This window comes from Erinaceus europaeus, chromosome 13, assembly GCF_950295315.1.
Source record: "Erinaceus europaeus chromosome 13, mEriEur2.1, whole genome shotgun sequence".
Lineage (NCBI taxonomy): Eukaryota > Metazoa > Chordata > Mammalia > Eulipotyphla > Erinaceidae > Erinaceus > Erinaceus europaeus.
This window is the reverse complement of record NC_080174.1, coordinates 90,689,890-90,705,322: the sequence shown is the minus strand read 5'-3', so window position 1 is coordinate 90,705,322 and position 15,433 is coordinate 90,689,890. Positions and strand designations below refer to the sequence as shown.

At 43.6% G+C, this 15,433-nt stretch overlaps 4 protein-coding genes across 4 annotated transcripts in view; 2 read left to right on the top strand and 2 right to left on the bottom strand.

Moving 5' to 3' along the window:
• LOC103127679 (zinc finger protein 709-like) overlaps positions 1–15,433 on the bottom strand; it is a 471,063-nt gene that overhangs the window by 243,405 nt on the left and 212,225 nt on the right. The gene's annotated exons all lie outside the window — the stretch shown is intronic.
• The window catches only part of LOC107523550 (zinc finger protein 709-like), a 596,771-nt gene that overhangs the window by 373,981 nt on the left and 207,357 nt on the right, over positions 1–15,433 (bottom strand). The window lies entirely within an intron of this gene.
• The window catches only part of LOC132542596 (zinc finger protein 14-like), a 256,001-nt gene that overhangs the window by 171,211 nt on the left and 69,357 nt on the right, over positions 1–15,433 (top strand). The window lies entirely within an intron of this gene.
• Positions 10,539–15,433, top strand: part of LOC132542595 (zinc finger protein 878-like) — a 54,788-nt gene continuing 49,893 nt past the window's right edge. Inside the window, exon 1 of the mRNA XM_060205103.1 lies at positions 10,539–10,802. The gene's annotated coding sequence lies outside the window, so the exon portion shown is untranslated. The remainder of the gene's footprint in view (positions 10,803–15,433) is intronic.

The window sequence follows — 15,433 nt, the reverse complement described above, 5'->3', positions numbered from 1 at the left end:
CTTTTATTTGTTTTATTTTTTAATTTTATTTATTTTTTACCAGAACACTGATCAGCTCTGTACAATTTTTTAAAAATATTTATTTATTTATTTGTTCCCTTATGTTGTCCTTGCTCTTTTATTGTTGTAATTATTATTGATGTGTTTGTTGAATGGGACAGAGAGAAATGGAGAGAGGATGGGAAGACAGAGAAAGATAGACACCTGCAGACCTGCTTCACCACTTGTGAAGTAGATAAATTATCTTTAGTGATCTCTTGTCTATAGCAGATTCCCTTACTCCTCTGGTGTGGGGGTTGGTCTTGGGGTGCAGTGGGAAGGAGTCAGACTTACAGCCCATGGGCCAATCCCATGTTTCCTTTGTGCTTTTCAGCCTTAGTTTGCCAATCTAAGGGTGAGTTATAGGACTCTTCCTTGGTTCCTTAGAGCTCTCCTACATTCTTCCTCTTGACACTGGCCTGGAAAGCCTACCCTCACTTGAAATTCCCAGGTTTAAAACAGCCTTCTTGCAGAGCTCATGCCAGGTGTGTCTTCAAGCTGTCATCTTGGCTCCATCCACCCCACCCCCTTCACCATGTCACTGTTTTATTTTTTTTTATTTACTTTTTTTAATGTTAATTTTATAGCCTGACACATTACTGTATTGCCTGATGATTTCCAAAAGCTTCTTGCTGGATTCCTTAGGTTTTTCCATGTATACTATCATGTCATCTGCAAATAAGGAGAGTTTGACTTCTTCTCTTCCAATCTGTATGCCTTTAATTCCTTGCTCCTGCCTGATTGCTATGGCAAGAACTTCCAACACTATGTTGAATAGTAATGGTGATAGTGGGCAGCCCTGTCTAGTACCTGATCTGAGGGGAAATGCTTCCAGTTTTTCACCATTGAGTATGATGTTGGCTGTAGGTTTGCTATATATAGACTCCACTATCTTGAGGAATTTTCCATCTATTCCCATTTTTTGTAGTGTTTTGATCATAAAGGGATGTTGTATTTTGTCAAAGGCTTTCTCTGCATCTATTGATATGACCATGTGGTTTTTGGTCTTGCTTTTGTTGATGTGGTGAATCACATTGATTGACTTACGTATATTAAACCAACGTTGCATGCCTGGGATAAACCCCACTTGGTCATGATGAACAATCTTTTTGATATATTGCTGTATCCGGTTGGCTAGAATTTTGTTCAATATTTTCGCATCTATGTTCATCAGAGATATTGGTCTGTAGTTGTCTTTTCTTGTTGTGTCCCTGTCTGCTTTTGGTATCAGGGTGATGTTGGCTTCATAGAAGCTGGCAGGGAGTATTCCAGTGTCTTCAATCTTCTGGAAGACTTTTACAAGTAGAGGTATTAGTTCTTCTTTGAAAGTTTTGTAGAATTCATTTGTAAAACCATCTGGTCCAGGACTTTTATTTTTGGGAAGATTTTTGATAACTGTTTCAATTTCATTAGCTGTGATGGGCCTGTTCATGTTATCCACTTCCTCTTTACTTAGTTTTGGAAGTTGGTAGGTATCTAGGAAATCATTCATTTCTTCCAGGTTCTCTAGTTTGGTGGCATATAGTTGTTCATAGAATCCTCGCATGATATGTTGAATTTCTGCAGTGTCTGTTGAGATTTCTCCTCTTTCATTTACTATCTGATTTATTTGGGTCTTCTCCCTTTTTTGTTTTGTGAGTCTGGCTAAAGGTTTGTCGATTTTGTTTACTCTTTTGAAGAACCAACATTTACTTTCATTGATCTTTTGTATGGTTTTCCTATTCTCAATGTTATTTATTTCTGCCCTAACTTTAGTGATTTCCGTCCTTCTGGTTGCTTTAGGATTCCTTTGTTGTTCTTCTTCTAGGTCTTTGAGATGTGCAATCAGGCTGTTTATTTGTGCCTTTTCTTGTTTCCTAATGTGTGCTTGTATAGCTATGCACTTCCCTCTTAGGACTGCTTTAGCTGTGTCCCAAATATTTTGATAGCTTGTGTCTTCATTTTCATTGAACTCTAGAAACATTTTGATTTCTTCCTTGATTTCCTCTTTGACACAGAAGTTGTTAAGAAGTGTACTGTTGAGCTTCCACATTTTGGGACTGTTACTAATCTTTTGTTGATTGTTAAGTGTTAGTTTAATTCCACTGTGGTCTGAGAAGATGCTTGGGATGATTTCAATGTTCTTTAATTGGCTGATCCTGTCTTTGTGGCCTAACATATGGTCTATACTTGAGAATGACCCATGTGGATTTGAGTAAAATGTGTATTCCAGTTTCTTGGGATGAATGACTCTGAAAATGTCCAATAGTTCTAGTTTATCTATCTCTTCATTTAGCTCCCTTATGTCTTTACTGATTTTCTGCCTGGATGATTTGTCAAGTTGAGATAGTGGGGTGTTGAAGTCCCCTACTATGATTGTGTTACTGTTAATATATTGCTGTAGCTCTTTCAGTAGAAGTTTGATGTACTTAGATGGCTTCTCATTGGGTGCATAGATATTAATAATTGTTAAGTCCTCTTGATTGACTGATCCTCTGAGCATTAAGTAGTGTCCATTCCTATCTTTTTTAATCTTATCTATTTTAAAGTCTATCATGTCAGATATGAGAATAGCTGTTCCTGCCCTTTTTTGTGGGCCATTGGCTTGAATGATAGTTTTCCATCCTTTCACTTTAAGTCTGTGTTTGTCTTGTTGAGTTAGGTGAGTTTCCTGTAGACAACATATTGTTGGGTTGTGTTTTCTGATCCATCTTCCTACTCTGTGTCTTTTAATAGGTGAATTCAGGCCATTGACATTTATTGATATCAAAGATTGAAGATATTTGAACGCCATTCTTGTAGAGTTTTAGAGTGTTTTGATATATGTCCTATTTGTGGTGGTCTGGTTGTTTATAGGAGACCTTTCAGAACTTCTTTCAGGGCAGGCTTGGTGATGGTTGCTTCCTTCAACTGTTGCTTGTCTGAGAAGGTTTTGATGCTTCCATCTAGTCTGAATGACAATCTAGCAGGATATAGTATTCTTGGCTGAAAGCCTTTCTCATTGAGGACTCGATAGATATCTTGCCATTCTCTTCTGGCCTGTAGTGTTTGTATGGAGAAGTCTGCTGCTAATCTTATGGGTTTTCCTTTGTAGGTGACTCTTTGTTTTTCTCTTGCAGCCTTGAGGATCCTTTCTTTATCCTTATTCCTTTCCATTCTAAGTATGACATGTCTTGGTGTCTTTAGGTCTGGGTTAATTCTGTTTGGGACCCTCTGGGCTTCTTGAATCTTTATGTCTTTGGTGTTGTCTAGACTAGAGAAATTTTCAGCTATTATGGCCTGGAGAATGCTTACTTCCTCTCCTTCTCTTTCTTCCTCTGGTAAGCCAATAATGCGTATATTGTTTCTTTTGAAGTCATCCCATAGGACTCTGTTGTTGTTTTCAGCATCTCTTAATCTGTTTTTGAGATCTCTTACTTCTTTTTTAGTTGTCTCTAATTCATCTTCAATCTTGCTAATTCTGTCTTCAGCCTCATAGATTCTATTCTCTCTGCCCTCTACTGCTTTCTGGAGTTCATCTATTTTGTTGCCCTGCTCTGATACTGTTTTAGCTTGTTCAGCTAGCTGCCTTTTTAGCTCAGAGATTTCAGCTTTCAGCTCTCTAATAACCATGAGATTATTAGAATTTTCTTCCATATTCTCATTTGTTGTTCCTGCATTTCTGATTCCAATTTTTTCAAATTCTTTACTCACTCCTGTTATTATTTCCTTAGCTAATGTTTGGATGTTGAACTCGTTGTTTTGTGCTTCACCCTCTGGAGGACTTTTAGCTGGACTCTTGTCCTGGTTCGAGTCCCCAATATTTTTCTTGTTGTTTTAACCATTTTATATATTATGTTATGAGTTCCCTTTATCAGTACTTTTCAAATTATTAATCACTATTGCCTGGATTGACTTGTGTCTAAGTAATTTAATTAAAGGGTTTACCATAGTGGAAGTTAACAGTTTTTTTTCAATCCCTGAGTTGGAGCTCAGTGGTGTAAAAACCTCTTTTTTTTCTTCCCTGTAGGCTATGGGAGCCTGAGGGCTTTTCAACTATCAATAGGCTTCTTAGCTTAATCACTGACTCCGGACCAAGAGATAAAGCAGGGTGTGGCAGAGATAATCCAGTGGTTATGCAAAGAGACTTTCACATCCACTCAGCTATGCCAAGGAGGTATAGGTCTTTTCCTGAGTTTCCCGGTTAGATCTCTGTCCCCTGGTGTCCCTCCCTGTTGCTGCTCCAGATTCTGAGGGTAGTAGCAATGGAGACTCAGAGTTGCACTTGGTGAGTCTCTGGGGAGTCCTTTCCTCCCTTCAGCTGTCCCCTTGTTGTGGTGCAGACTGGAGATGGTGTCTCCACTGATAAACTGCTGAATGTTAGCAGTCACTTAATCTCTCCTTAGGCCCCTCTCTCCTCTCTGTCACCAGCCACGTGTGTTTGTACTCAAGGGTGATTTACTGGGTTCCTGTGGTCATTCTAGTCCTGTCTTGTTTCGGTCCGGGTGGTCTCCTTTGGTATTCCTAGTTGATCCGGGAGAGGAGAGGAGAGGAGAGAAAGCGATCTCCATGTCACTGTTTTAATGCAGATCTCTGAGCAGTATTTAGGTGAGGCTTGAATTAAATAAAACTAATAGACGTTTTGCTAGATTTTTTAACCTTTTAAAAATATATTATAATTATTTTCCCTTTTTGTTGTCCTTGTTTTTTTTTTTTTATTGTAGTTGTAGTTATTGATGTCATCATTGTTACATAGAATAGAAATGGAGAGAGTAGGGGAAGACAGAGAGGGGGTGAGAAGCGATTCCTCTGCAGGTGGGGAGCCAAGGGCTCAAACTGGGATCCTTAGGCTGGTCCCTGAGCTTTGTGCCACATGCGCTTAACCTGCTATGCTTCCTCCTGACTCCTGTTTTACTAGATTTTTGTGAATGCTTTTGTTGAAGAAAAATTAAAATGTTAGAAAAGATGCCAGTAAAAATTGTGGGCTCTCTAATGATCCTAATAGGCAGGATAACTCACTTTTTCTATAACCTCTTCTGTTTATATTGAACAGCTAGGGTATTATACCTTTTATTCTTCCATCTAGGGGCCATATTGTCCAGTGAAGAGGCTGTGCTGCTAGGTTCAAACAGAGTGTCAAGCTATTGCTGTGATTTATGTTTCATATTCTGGCCTGAAAGACAGTCAAGAAAAGCAGAAGAAATGGCAGTTTCTTCAGTAAATGACTTGCCCCACAGCAAATTCTGTTTCTTTTTCCTCTTGAATAAGTTGTATTTTAATTGATACATGTTTAATTTACTGTTTCTGTTTTGCCCATCATATTGCTTTCTGTATCTCTGTCTCTTTCTCTCTCTTTCTGTCAGGGCATTGCTCATCCCTGGCTTATGGTGTGTCAGGGAATAGAACCTAGAACCTGAGAGCCTCAGGCAGAGAATTTATGTTATCTCCCCTACCCTTGTATTAAGCTTTTCACTTACTCTTTTTTTTTAATTTAACCTTTATTTATAAAATGGAAATACTGAGACCATAGGATAAAAGGTTTACAATTCCATATAATTCTCACCACCAGAATGCCATATCCCATCCCCTCCCCTGATAGCTTTCCTATATTCTTTATTCTCTGGGAGTATGTACCCAGGGTCATTATGGAGCCCAGATATGCTTCCCCACTGAACATGGGCATTGACAAATCAATTCATACTCCCAGCATGTCTCTCTCTTTCCCTAGAGCTCTGGGGAAGCAGGACTCTCTTACTTAAATTTTTTTAAATATATTTTAATGAGCAGGAGAGAGACTGATCAGAGTACTGCTCAACTCTGTATTATATTTATGCTGGGGATTGAAAGCCTCAAGTATGGAAGTATTTTGCATAACCAGTATGCTATCTCCACAGCCACTTACTCTTATAACTCTAATTTTCCAATTAGTGTCACTGGGACTCAGTGTCACCATTCTTGAATGTCATGTTTTAGATAAATGATAGATAGATAGAGATATAAATAGATAAAAGAAATGGGATCGGTGGTGGAGAAGCACATAAAATTGTGAGACTTCCATCTACAGAGTCTTGAATCCATCTGAGTTCTGACAGGCGATCATTTGTGGTCTCCACTTGGTATACCACTAGAAAGACTTTGTGAAATAATTTTTGAATACCAAGACATAACTCATGTTTTAAAGTGAAACTTTGTCATAACTATTTATTTTTTTTTTTCTCCAGGGTTATTGCTGGGATTGGTGCCTACACCATGAATCCATCGCTCCTGGATGCCATTCCCCCCCCCTTTTTTTGTTGCCCTTGTTGTTGTAGCCTCGGTGTGGTTATTATTATTGCCATCGTTGATGTTTGTTGTTGGATAGGACAGAGAGAAATGGAGAGAGGAGAGGAAGACAGAGAGGGGGAGAGAAAGATAGACACCCACAGACTTGCTTCACTGCCTGTGAAGCGACTCCCCTGCAGGTGGGGAACCGGGGGCTCCAACCAGGATCCTTATGCTGGTCCCTGCGCTCTGCGCCACTTGCACTTAACCCACTGCGCCACTGCCCGACCCTCTTAACTAGATATTTAGTTTCAAGCCCTGACAACACATATAGACATGAGAAGGGAAACTTCATGGGTGTTACTCTGTCTTTCCTTTTCTTTGTCTAATATTCTATCTAGAGAAAATAAATTAATAAAATCATTCCACCAAGAATAGTGGAATCATGCAAAATGAGATTCATTAGAATACATACTTCCTAATATTCAGAGTCTTCATTTCCTCTCTCTTATTTTAATTTTATTTTGTGTATGAATAGGAAACACTGGGAGTTGTACAGTAGCGCAACCGGTTAAGCGCATGTGACGCGAAGTGCAGGGACTGGCGGAAGGATCACAGTTGGAGCCCCTGGCTTCCCACCTGCAGGGGAGTTGCTTCACAGGTGGTGAAGCAGGTCTGCAGGTGTCTTATTATCTTTCTCTTCCCCTCTCTGTCTTCCCCTCCTCTCTCCATTTCTCTTTGTCCTATCCAACAATAATGACATTAAGAACAGCAACAATAATAACTACAAAAATAAAACAAGGGCAACAAAAGGGAATAAATAAATATTTAAAAAAGAAAAAAGAAAAGGAAACACTGATAAAATTATAGGATAAGAGGGATTCAACTCCACTCCATGCCTGTGACAGACCGCTACAGCAGAGGAGCAGCAGGAAGGATCAGGGAACTCTGAAGGCGACCACCAGGTGGGTCAGGAGTTGGCGCAGGGGAGAACAGAATACACCATACTCTGTTGGAGGGTGAATCTGAGCTCAATTTTTATTCAGCCATTCAGAATTTATGTAGCTTTCAGTCTTACATAAACAATATCTGAAACAGAAAGTAAAGCTCATTTCTTGATTAGATGTCCTTGCTGCATTCCAGGATAGGCAGCTCCCCAAGTACAAGTGGCATCTTCTCATCCAGGCCCCAGGAGTGAGCTCCATCTAGCAGTTCCTGGCATGTCTACAGGAACAGGTTGTGCCCAGAAGCTGTCCAGGCTGGCTTAGCCAAGACCCTCTAGCAGTCTCTTCTAGGCAGCTCTGCTAGCCTAGGCCCCTGACCTGGGAGGGAGGCTGAGGAACCTTGGGGGGCTCCTGCCACCCTTCAAAGGTTGGTTAGTCATGATGGCAGAGGCCATGAGTCCATAGAATGAGTTCCCAGCCTTTGGCTACACATGTTCAGGTCCCAGAAGAAGCAGGATGGCTGTAAGGGAGGAGAGCTCGCAGAAGCAGCTAATGCAGCTGAGTTTGCAGGAACAGAGAGTGTTTCCAGCAGACATGCACTAAGTCACTTCCCACACACCACACCCTTGTTGGTTTGCGTGAGCCTCAGTATACTACCAATCTGACGTCAGCCCTATGGGGATTCTGTCCCAAAGTCCAGTATCCACACCTTGAGCTGTCCCCACCGCTTTGACACTTGGAGCATTATGTGTGCAGTAGACAGCCCAGGAATATGCCATCAGAATCTGGGAGAAATGCAGGCCCAATATCTACTTCCACACAAGGATAGTTGAAGCTCAGAAAGGGCATGTGACTACTTCAAAGTTCTCCTAAATTGGTCCACATGCCAGAATTATTTTTTTTAATTTATTGTATTTTTAAAAATATTTAACATTATTTATACTTTTCCTTTTGTTGTCCCTGTAGTATTTTATTGTTGTTGTAGATATTCTTGTTATTACTCATGTCATCATTGTTAGATAGAACAGAAAGACCTGGAGAGAGGAGGGGAAGACAGTGAGGGGGAAAGATAGACACCTGCAGACCTGATTCACTGCCTGTGAGGCAACTCCCTTGCAGTTGGGTATCAAGGGCTTGAACCGAAATTTTTACACTGGTCCTTGCACTCTGCACCATGCGCGCTTAACCTGCTGCACTTCTGCTCAACTACAACAAGATTTTTTGTATATAATTATCTTTATTCATTGCATAGAGGCAGGGTGAGCAGAGTCAGCATAGATGATTGGCATCAAGACATTTTTGGTCCAAGGACCCAGGTTCAAGCCCCTGGTCTCCACCTGCATGGGTAAAACTTTTAAGTGTTGAAGCTGTGCTGCAGGTGTCTCTCTTCCTCTCTCTCATCTTCTCCCTCTCTATTTCTGGCTGTCTCTATCCAATAAGTAAAACTAATAATAATAATAATTTTAAAAAAGGGAAAAAAAGACATTTCTGCTCCTCCCCTGGTCCCTTCATGACACTTTATTCTATTTCTTTCTTTTTCTTCTTTTCATAGGAGCACTTATTGGCTTTCACTTCCAATGGTGCCAGTGATTGACCTTCAAACTGTGATGTCTCAGGCTTAAAGTTTTTTCTCTAACAAATGTTACTGCCATGCACCAGGCTCTGCATTTAACAAGACGGCCATTAGTGGAGCGGGGGGAGGGATAGATAGCATAATGATTATGCAAAGAGACTATCATGCCTGAGGCTCCAAAGTGCCAGGTTCAGTCCCCTGTACCACCAGAAGCCAAAGTTGAGCTGTGTTCTAGTAAAACAAAGAAATATATAAATAAATGAGCAGGGAAGACACCATAATGGTTATTTATGCAAAGAAACTCTAGTGACTTAATCTCCAAATCTCAGGTTTAATCCTTTGCACCAGCATCATCAGAGTTGAGCAGTGCTCTTGTTAAGTTTTGTTTCTGACTGTACCCATTACAAAGTAAGACAAACTGAGGCCAACTAACTCGAACCCACACAGACTGACAGGACTCCAGTATGTAAGTGAAATATAAGGAATTTATTCTTAAGCTTGAAAGAGTGCAAATAAGGCCAGTCCACATACTTACAAAGAGACATCAAAGGACAAAAGACAAAGACAAACCTCAGCTGAGTGATCCTAGCCAGTACCATATCTGGTCCTGTTACTCTGAGACAACCAGGCTTGAAATTCACCCTCCTTTAAAGGGAAAAGTGAAGGGGCGTTTGCATGACTGAGGGGGGTCTGCATGTCCTTGCTAATTTATCTTTGGGGTTACAGTTTCAAGAACATTTCATTCTTATCTTCCAGCGAGGAAGCCAGCAGTGTTTACAGAAGCCAAATAGACAAGTTAACATAGAGCTGAGAGAGCAGGGTCATAGGGTGTGCAGTTTCAAGGCAAACATTTGTATCCACCAGGTGTGGAGCAGAAGCAGTGCATTAGTGTGATTTCTTGGAAACAGAGTTGGCAGTCAGCTGAGGTAAAGAACAAACACCTCATCACAGAACCCTGCAAGCGTCAACCTGGCTTTGACCTAGCAGGTTATGATTGGGCCCTCCTCAACCCCTATCGAACAGGCCATGGCCAGTGCGCCGCTATGTTCCATCGCTGGGGAGCCAGAGATGACCTGAACTGCCCCTGCGGATACAGACAGACTATGACCCATATAGTCAACGACTGACACGTCTCCAGATTCAAAGGAGGTCTCGAAACTTTACATCAGACTCAACCTGACGCTGTTGACTGGCTACGGAAGAAGGGCAAACGCTAGAAGAAGTGTGATTTCATCATATCTAGTTTCTAAGAGAACTTCTCTACTTCAATGAACTAGTCCAAATTTGGGGAATTCAATTTTCTCACACTCTGGTAAGAAAAAAACAAATAAATCGGGGCTGGGTGGTGTTGCACTCTGCTAAGCACACATATCCCAGCACAAGGATCCAGTGTTGAGCTCCCCAGCCCCACTTGCAGGGAGAAAGCTTTGCAAGTGGAGAAGCAGGGCTGCAGGTGTCTCTCTATCTCTCTCCCTCCCTATCTCCCCTTCCCTCTTAATTTCTGGCCATCTCTATTCAATAAATAAATGAAGTTAAATTAAGTCTCCTGCCTGTAACATGTGCGCTCAACCAGGTGCGTCATTACCCAGCCCCCACTCTCAATTTCTCCTTCTCCATTCAAAATAAATACAAATCAAATCAAATCAATAAAAAATCAAACAGCTTAGATTGTTCTCATTAAGTCACCATCAGGGCCAGAACAGCTCACTAATTCTAAGGTAGAGCTTCCCGCTCCTTAAAAACCACAAGAAGCAGATCCTGAACCACCAGGCTAGAGAGGCAGCACTGGACTGCAGGGCGGAGACATCTCTGTTTCCCAGAGTGTCAGCCTCGGTCAGCCACGCGGCCTGCTGGGACTTGTAGTCCGCACAGCTCTTCCCCAGCGGCTGACGGCGAGGAGGCGGACTACAGCTTCCGTCAGGCCAAGCGGCGCCAGCGGGGTCCTGCACTCCCACGGCTTGGCGGCAGGTTCGAGTTCTGATAGCCTGGAGTCGGACTGTGCAGAGTCGGTTGCAAGGCGGCGTCAGGTCAGTCTCACCCTGTGGGTCTCGGGTGGCGGCGGGAGCCGGGCGAGGCCTCGGCATTTCCCGGCCTTAAAGACCTGGTGCTCTGCATGTCTTGGGGAGGTGCGCCAGCCTCGCCTCTGGCCATTCTGCGCCGACTCCCTGCTGGTCTGGGTCCCGCTTACCCTCGCCTCGCTTTGGGGACCGCAGAGCTGCGGGGAGGTCGGGGCCGCGGGAGCACGGCGTGAGCCGCTGGGGCGGGCGCAGGGTGTCCCGGGCAGGCTCTGGCGGGCGATCCGGGGCGCGGGCCCGCTTCAAGGAGGCGCTAAGCGGGGCGGCCTCTGTCCTTGGCCGCTGGCGGACTGGCGCGTCTGCGCAGGCGCGGGGCTGCGGTTTCCGAGTGTGCGCGGCGCCTGCGCGGCTGTGCGGCTGCGAATTGACAGCTGTTGTGAGGCCTGGGGCCAGGCGGGACTGGCCTGCTGGAGCTGGTCCCGCTGCAGGATCCTGTGCAGCGACTCTGCGGCAGCCTCCCGTGCTGCCGTGCCGCCGGTCTGGTCCAGGCCTCGACATCAGAGAGGTTTGGTCATCATTTTCTAAGGCTCCGGGATTGTGGTCGCAGAAATAAAATGATTAGTAGCTGACGCGACTTCCCCAAACGCTTTATTTGTGAATAGATAGAAATGCAAAGGGAGTGTCCGGGTGGTGGCTCGGTGATGGGGCTTTGGACTCTCAAGCATGAGGTTCTGAGTTCGATCCCCGGCAGCACATGTGCCACAGTGATGTCTGGTTCTTTCTCCTCCTCCTATCTTTCTCATTAGTAAATAAGACCTTTATTTTGCCTCCAGGATTATCAGTGGGGCTCAGTGTCTGCACTGCGATTCACTGCTCCTGGAGGCCATTTTTCCCCACTTTGTTGCCCTTGTTGTCCTTATTATTATTGTTATCATTGATGTTGTTGTTGGATAGGACAGAGAGAAATGGAGAGAGGAGAGAAAGACACACATCTGCAGACCTGCTTCCCAGCTTGTGAAGCGACTCCCCTGCAGGTGGGGAGCCTGGGGCTGGAACCGGGATCCTCACGCTGGTCCTTGAGCTTGAACCACCTGCACTTAACCCGCTGTGCTACCGCCTGGCACCCAATAAATAAAATATTAAAAATAAAATCAAAAGGGAAGGAAGAGCTACCAAGAGGGGGAGAGCAGGATAGACACCTGCAGCCTTGTCTCTGCCCGGGAAGCTTCCTCTGCAGACGGGGATGGGAGAAGGAAGGACTGAAACCCAAGACCCCAGCACTGTGCCATGTCGCTCAGCTGGGCGCTCCACTGCCCGGCCTCACCAATAAAGGATAATATAGCTGTCAGTCCCCGCATGAGTCTAAAGTTTGCTAGTGCCCACAGGAAGGTAGTAAAAAAAAGTTGCTCGAATAAATTTAAACTGTTTTTTAAGTATCTTTATTGGGTTACAAATGGTTTACAGTCAACATTAAAATACAGTAGTTTGTACATATGTAACATGCTCAGTTTTCCACATAGCACTTCAACCCCCACTAACTCCGCCTCTGCCTCATGTTCCAGGACCAGAGCCCTGCCCTCCACACCAGAGTCTTTTTCTTTGCTGCAAGACACCAATGAATTTTAACTTCCGATTTAGCCCACTGGTGCAAACATGCTTTTAGTCCTTGCATAGCTTTGGACACTTTGAACTGTCTCTGGAGGGCTTCTTCTGATTAATTTTTCCAGTATTACCCCCCCCATCAGCTATGGTCATATTCCTTGACTTACTGTTCATGTGAACATGGTCCTTTTCTGTGCTACTTTCTTGCTTGCTTGCTTGCTTTCTTATTACTAGAGCACTGCTCAGCCCTGGTTTATTGTGGGTTATGGATTGAACCTGGGACTTTAGAGCCTCAGGCATGAGAGTCTCTGCATAACCATTATGCGATCTACCCCAACCCTTCTGTGCAACTTTCTATGAAGTTTTAGAAACTGCTTTAAAAACAGGCAGAAAGTATTGGAAATATTTCTAAGACATTTTACTCTTGTTTAATACTAGTCCTAAATGTGAGAGGTCTGCACAGCTTTAGAAATTGTTGTGAGCATAGGCCGAAAAATGACCCTGATATTAATTAAATAGGGTAAAGAATTCTGCCTATGGAGACCTAGGCTGTTATTTTATAAGTGCTACAGTACTCATTTAGAGACACTAGATAGCGCTCTAACACCCCGTTACACTCTAACATCACACCTTACATTAAAATAAGTTATTGAAATGCAGTTTAAAAATCTTAATATCCTGATGTCAAATTCTTATAATTATGTATACAAATACCTCCTCAGTATAAGACAGGTAGGTGCACAGGTAAGGTCACAACAAATAATGTCCTCAGGTTGATGAAGCTGGTCCAGACAGAGTTCTGGTCAGCATGGGTCCTGGTTCTGGTCCGAATGGGTTAAATGGGTCCTGGGTCTGGTCCAGATCTGTTCCGGTCCTGGTCCAAGTAGCTGGTTCCTTCCTGGGTCTGGTCCAGGAATCTGCAGACACTTCCCTGACCGTCAGTGTGTTGATTGCCATGGGATATGCCGGATGGGGGCTTCTAAATTTACAGAGTAGCAAGCAGTTCAAAAGTTGCCACCCATGTCCAAAACGTCTGGGGCTTTTGTCCTTGAGCTAGGCTGGGATGTGCATGATTAGGTCATATCCAGCCAGTGAGAATTGGGGTCTTCCTGACTTGTAGGTCTAACTTTATCAGGCGATGCAGATGTAGGGCCAGCCCTGCAGAATACTTTATCTTATGCTGGTGTAAGGGGCATTTCAGAGAACTCAGGGGCCGCATTGAGCTTGCCCTGCACAAGACTATATCTTATGCCCTCCTGCTGGGGCATTTCAAAGAACTAAGGAGGCCGCATAAGGCTTGCTCTGCACGGGACTTTATCTTACGCCAGTGCAGGGCCATTTCAGGGCGTTTATCCTGCATAGGACTTATCTATGCAGGCCTGCAGGACTTGGGGGCCAAGGTTCTAGGTTTTATTTTTCACTTTACTTTGTCGCTTAAAACTCGAGTATTTTAGCACTTTACTTTTAACAATGTTTCATCACTCAAATAAGCATTTTAACATTTCAAACTCACAATAATATTCTCACACTTGAGTATTCAAGGACTTAGATTCTAGGCATGCTATGAGTTCCCTGGTGTCTTACTTCGTGTCACCCGTGTCATGAGCGAGAAAGAACCAGCCCGTTACCTTTCTCCTGGAGACGACCCCACCAGAGGGAGATACTTCAGAGAGATGGCAGAAGTCACTTAGAGCTGCTGTAGGCTGTGCAGCTTGTGAATCTGAGCCTTCAACAGGGAGAAGAGCTCCTCCTAGTGGCCCCCCCAGATACTCAGGACTCATGAATGAAGATGACCTTAGGATGAAGAGTTTCTGAAGTTTTCTCATCTTGCCTTGTCAGGAAATTGTGAGGATGTTGGTGAGCTTGGCAGGACTTGACTTGAGGAGACATCCGTCGTCTCGTCTTATCAGATTCCCTGCCTCACAAAGCACCCTGCATTCCTCATACTATGGCCAGCTCCCTTATTATCTACATTGTTGGTATGCTTCTGGATTCTGCTTGTAAGGCCTTCTGTTTTTGATAATCACATTGGGTTCACTTTGTATTGCTTGCAATGGGCTCTATTTGCATATCCACTGTTGGTCCTCACTCCCCCTGCCTCCGGAACATTGGTTTGGCCCTTGCATCCACTGCCTCTGGGACAGTTGGTTTAGTCCTTGCTGGTTCACACTTTTTCCTTCTGCCTGCCCCCTATCATACATATTTCCTTTGTTCCTGACTCTTACGCCAGAGAGAGGCAGGAGAGAATTGTGTTGTGATTAAAAGAGATTAGTTTTTTGAACCGCATCCCCGCTAGTGAATAAGGATTGGACTGCGTTCTCAGCTCAGCCAGGAGCCCCTGGTTATTTATCTCTCCCACCCGCACAGCTAATCCAGCACTACATAATCATTGTTTTGCCTGAAAGATCCCCACCCATTCCATTCCTTTGATCTATCTCCTTTCTAGCCTCAAGACCCTCCCTGCCTGCAGGGGAGTATTATTAATCCTACCAGTTAAAACCCTTGCAACAGTTGCTAAGGAAGTTCCTACCTTTCCAGTCCCTTTTGCTTTTCTCCACCCCTTTACTAGCCATTTCTATTTCTCACCTGCCACTTCCAGGTCTGCCCTTTAAAAGGCTGTGCTCCCTGATCAATAAAGAATCGAATTGCTTTGTCACCATGAGTCTGTTCCTAAGTCATCACTCTCATGTTGCCTAGTGAGTAGCAGCCCAGACTGGCTCCAGTCGTGTTCTCTTCAACCCAGAGAGTACACGTCCAGGAAGAGTAGCACCCCCATGCTAGCCTGGCACTCAAGTTCCTTACTAGGTCTATAAAGTCATTCTAAAATGTTTATGTGGATAAGAATTTTTTTTTTAAATAAAGGGTTATCTTTTAAAACTTTTTATTGTTGTAGTTATTGCTACTGTTCTTATTGATGTTGTCAATATTAGGACAGAAAGAAATGGAGAGAGTAGAGGAAGACAGAGAGGGCGAAAGATAAAATAATAAGCACCTTCTAACTCTATTCACCGCTTGTGAAGTGACTCCCATATAGGTGGGGA